Genomic DNA, 5,648 nt, shown 5'->3' on the forward strand with positions numbered 1-5,648 from the left:
CTGTGATATACATTGGCTTTAAATCCACCTTTCAAGAGAGGGAAACTAAACAGAAGGAAGGATCTGTTATTCCACCTCTGCCCACATAGATTATGATCTCGTTGGAGGTGGATAAGGGTCCAGGGCAAGAATGCCAGGTACTAAAAAATGGAATGAATTATGTGGGCCAAGTAAAGGACTGGTCATGGTTGGCAGGATGACTGTGCAAGGTGCCAGATGGTAGGATTGATCAATCCTCCTATAATAGAGAGCAGGGATGGATTGTTGAAGTTTCTCTCTTGGAACACCAGGGGACATAAACACTTGGTAACCAATGTGAATGTGGGGCTCTATTTGAAAATGTATGACATTATCTCCCTCAAGGAGACGTGGCTTTTAAATATTCTGGCCCTATGTGGATTCGTAGTTAGATCCCAGGAAGCCAAACGTGGTGAACTCGGTTGCCCTTTTAGAGACCTATTAACTTTGGTGAAATCGGGCAGGGAAATGTCGATCATTAATTCAAGGAATTTATGCTTTGGTATTATGGTGACTTGTGAGGATATCGTCATCACTAATCCAAGACCTTCTAATATTGAATTGGGCTTAGGGCCATTGTTACGTAGCGTGTCATGCAGGTGGTGGGAAACAGAATAACTCTGTACACCAATGATCAGACCAACTCAGGAAGATGGCAAAGTTTGTGTACTGTTTTATTATCAATTATCTAAAACAGGGAGTTACAACGGACATCAACGGACATCACACAGCATTCTCGCAAAGCATTTAATAAAAAACAACACTTTTATAACAAAAACTCATCATACATGATGTCATACTATGTGGCAAATAAGAAAAACCTATGGGGGGTTGTGGTTGGCTCAAGGGGAACATCTAAGTATACTTTCTATAAGGGGTTGGGTTGTGATTGGGTCTCTACAGTCAGGTGAAAAACTCATGCCCACCCCTAGTGCAAGTCATCTTCATCAGTTATTAAAAACACAGTACTCCATTGGCACTCAAACTATAAGGCCCTTTGTTATTTGGCCCTCTGTAATTGGTTGGCATGGCTGTGCCCTTCTAGAACATTCAGTTCACTTAGCAGCATGTGAGCTCAGACCCAGGTGCCAGGAGGTGGACTTGAATTTACCTCACTACCCAATTAGCACATCATCTCTCATCACCCTTGCCTTCTACCCTGAAGATTGTCTTTGAACCTGGCCTTGCAGTGTATTCTCATCCCTGGGAATATAAGGGATTGTGAGCGCATGCTTATCATAGTTCTAGAACTGCGTTCTCAACTCTGTTTCTATCCTTGGCTCATGTGACAGGAGACTGCAATTTGACCCATTTTATAGCATTAAATTGTCTTGAATTAATAAACTTGACACTCCTGGTGTTCTTTGTTTGCACCTTAACAAGGGATGAATCAGCTTCTCACATTCTCTACCTTCAAGAATAGAGAACCGGTCTTGGCTGCCTTTAATCTTGACACCAGGCCAGACAACCATTCTCGTTTCTTCCATGCTCCCAGCTAATTCTCTGCTGTGATACAGCTTGCAGCCTTTTTCTTCATGGTCTGAACTTACTAAAATTGTGACAGCGATGTCCAGCTTCTATATAATGGCGGATTCACCTGCAGTCTATTCACTACGTATAGCCAGCTTCTATGATCACTTAGTCTACTTGCGTTGCTGCATCTGTGCAGTTAACAAATGATTTGTATTTTCTACAGTGCTCTTCACATATGCAATCTTCGTTTTGCACATTAAAGTTTACTCAATTCTTTACTTTGTCATTAGTTTCTATAAGGTCCATACATTCTCTTCATCAGCCAGTCTTCTGTGTGCGCCACACTTATTTCTTGTGACGTCACCAACTTCTCTTTCTCTCTTTTTCATATTCCTTCACAGATTTCTTCCAAGAGATTGTCATCTCTTTGGGAATACATCTGGTAGGGTTTTCTTAGTTGATACCTTTTCTCGAAGACTCAACATGGAATAGGCACAACTGCTGGTGTCAAGCATGGCACTATTTCAGGCTTCCAACATACAGGCAGTAGAGGGGCGGACCTTCCACAGGGGCAGTTGGCTGCTCGTCTACAGAATGTTTATTGGCATACAGGAGTTGGAGATTTGGACAGAGTTTTGGACCATCTTACATTGCGTGTAAATGAGTGGTATGATTGCTTCGAAGGGGGGTCAAATCATCTTTTCTGGGAATTTGAATGCAACCTGTCTCTTACATGTTTCAGAGTGGGAATATTTCCTAAAAAAGTAGGGAAACAATGAAACGGTTATAAATGGTGGAAGAATCTGTGTGGCCTTGGTTTGTACAAGTTAAATGGGTCCATAATAGGAGATATTCCGAGTAATGATGCTTGGTTTAATGGTGAAACCTCTTCTATTTTGGACTACATTTTTGTAGGCAACACTCTGTTGGAAAAATGTAAATGTCTTGATATTGCTGCCACCAATTTCAGTGATCATTGTACCTTATCAATCAGTTTTGATATTGAAAAGGTGAATGTGGGTGTCCAAGATTACATGCGTGTGGGGCGAAGGGTGAATCAGGAAGGGAATAGGGTCTACTGGAATTTCAGTACAGTGTTGTGCGTCAATGAGACGCTTACAAATGATCTTAATCTTGTCTCTCAAGACTGGTTATATGAGGCTCTGTCAGTGCCTAAGTATAGCACCTTTCTGTAATATTTTATGGAAGTGAGTGGAGTTGTTTCGAAAGGTGTTAATTGAGGTGCAGTAAGGAAACAAATACATGCTTATGATGCTTAGGTGGCTGGGAAAAAAAGAGATTTGACCGCTCAGATAAAATACCAAAAGAAACATGCAGTATACGCAATGAGAATTGTGTTCTAAAATCAAACAATTGAAGCAGACCCATAAGAATTGTCTAGGGGGTAGTCGTGCTATTGGAACTCAGCATGATGCAGATTTCAAGCATCAGGTGTCAAAAAACAAATATTTGCATGTTTTCTGGAGTTTGCATAATGACTTAGAATGAGTAATCCACTTTCAGAAGCCATTTGCTTTGCCTTTACGGCAGAGAAGGTATGAATGTTTTCTGACTCGCCGAGAGATGGATGATGGAAGTTGAGGGTTTAGAATGAACACATTACCACATTCATTTTAAAGATCTCCACTTCTCGAGCCGTGGGCCCAAAACAACTGTCACATTTTCTGTTTAAGGGTAATCCACTGGTGTGGGCTGCTACCTTGGCTACACTGTTTAATCATGTGGCTGATTCTTATAGTTTCCGAAAATCATGGCCCACACCATATTTTGTGCCCATATTTAAGAAAAGCCTCTGCTCTAATCCACAAAACTACCGGCCGATTGCATACTCGACACTGATAGTAAGGTCTTCTCGGCCCTACCTTTGGAACATCTGGAGAGTTGGCAAAGTGGCCTGGGCAAGATCCAAATGTGGCAGACGGGCTTTAGAACATGCACTTCTCTTAATGGGTTTATGCTAAAATCTATTCAGAGCCAGGTATTGTCTGGTAAATTTGAGTCAGTGTTCGTAGCTACCTTTGATCTTTCTGCCACTTTCGGTGTGGTAGATCGAGGGCTGTTGCAGGCCAAATTGTGAAAATTGGGTATTCCCGAGGGTTTATTGTGTCTCCTAATTGGCTTGCATGAGGGGTAAAGTGTACAGATCGGACTGACCCCTGGGGGATCTTTACCCCGTATTGTGTCCACATTTAGGAGAGTCAGGCAGGCATGTGTATTGGCTCCCTGCCTGCTCAATCTCTAGTTATCTGATATTGAATATTATTTAGAAGCAGCTGCATTTGCCAGACCAAAAATCATCAAGCTTAAACCAATATGACTTCCTCCTGTGCGATTGCACACAGATTGTCCTACACCATCTGCTCACAGCTTTTGCTGAGTATGCACACGCCCATTCTCTCACGGGGAACCCTTCTAAAACAAAGGTTATGCAGTGCACTAAAAAAAGGAAAATCGCTGCCTTTACTTGCCGAGTGGGAGCTGACCGATTAGAAAGAGTCGATAGCTTAATTTATCTCGGTTTCCCAATTTCATTGAAGGTACTTAAGTCACACACTAAAGACTGGCTTAAAATGCTTGTTAGTATACTCTCAAATCAACTGAGCAGGGCGGACACTAGGTCTGGAAAGTTCTCTGTGATCCCCATTCTTACATTTTATGACGTGAAAATACTCCCTAAGATTTTATATGGAATAGCGATCCATGCGATTTGGGTTTTGACTTATTGCCCTATCTGGAGGGAAGGATTTTGAGACATGCTCTTCGAATTCCCAGCTTACTACCAGTAGCAGCAGTACAATATGGGCTCGGACTATATTCACTTAAATGTAGGGCTCGTGGAAGCTCTTATCCTTTTTTTTAATAAGATTTTAGTTCCAGTGAAGAATTCCCTTTCTAACGATTGAATGGTGACCCTTTTGTTTCTGACATTTCCAGCCAGTGCTCCACCCTGCTTTAAAAAAAATAGGGCTATTGAGGGATGACCAAGTTGAGAATCCAGAGCAAGTAAAGCAGGTTCTCCATGAGATTGACTGGGCAACCACTATGGATGAAATGCACTCCTATGAATCCTTAGAACACCATGCTTTTGATTATAAAAGACCAGGGGTCCTGGCCCCGTATCTGGCAATTTATCCAGATAAAAGGGCCAGGCAGACCTTTCTAAGGTTCAAGGGGAACCTGGTTTTAACGAAGGAGGTGCAGGTGCGGTCTCTTTATACCTGAGCAAGCTGACTGTGGGTTCTGTATGGAGAAAGGTCATTTGGAGCCACTGAAACATCTTTTTACTGCCTGCCCAGCAATCTAGGATGAGAGAAAAACATGCTAATTCATTGGATATGGGTGAGAAAGAGACGGTTTGGAGTTATTGCCTGGCAGAAAGGAAGGACCACCTTCAATGTATTATCCGTAATCAGGTTTTTAAAATCACTGCAGATAGAGCATATGGTATTGATGTAATTTTATGATTGGAATACATTTGCTGGCAATTTTATGATTGTAATGAACTTCCTAGTACATACTTTGTGGTGGGTACTGAGGTTAGGGAGGATGTCATTTTTGCTTGTTATTATTTTAACAATTTGTATAGTGTTATAGTGATTGGATTAGAAGGATCTTTTTTTTTCTTTGTTCTCTATATATGTGAGTTTGGATGATTTTTTATGAGGAGAAAAAAATTAAATGTTAATTTTAGTCTGTTTCTTGTGTTGGATAAAATGAATAATATTAAACGTTATTTTATAACTATATAAATTAATTTAAAATAAATAAACACATGAATTGCTGGTTCATTCAAGGAAGAAGCAAGTTCCACTAGGTTGTTACCTACTGAATCACTGTTAGTCATGGATTCTGACATTGAATTGTCCAATTTTGAACCCAACAATTTGAAAGTATGCCTCAGGACCCCCCCCCCACACGGTAACATTATCTCCGGTACTCTGATGAATCGTTCAGTCTTGACTAGCCACTTTATTATGATGCAAAATTGACATTGGTTTGTTAAACGGGAAATCATATTGCGCCTCCTTCTAATATATATTGGCCTAAGCCTAGTCGCTCTGCGAAGAAAACCACGTTGCAAAGTTCCGATTCTAGATCGACTTCGCCACCATTTTAGAATCATCCGCCATTTTTAT

The sequence above is a fragment of the Ambystoma mexicanum genome, chromosome 4q (assembly GCF_040938575.1).
Source record: "Ambystoma mexicanum isolate Mex_15411 chromosome 4q, UKY_AmexF1_1, whole genome shotgun sequence".
Classification (NCBI taxonomy): Eukaryota; Metazoa; Chordata; class Amphibia; order Caudata; family Ambystomatidae; genus Ambystoma; species Ambystoma mexicanum.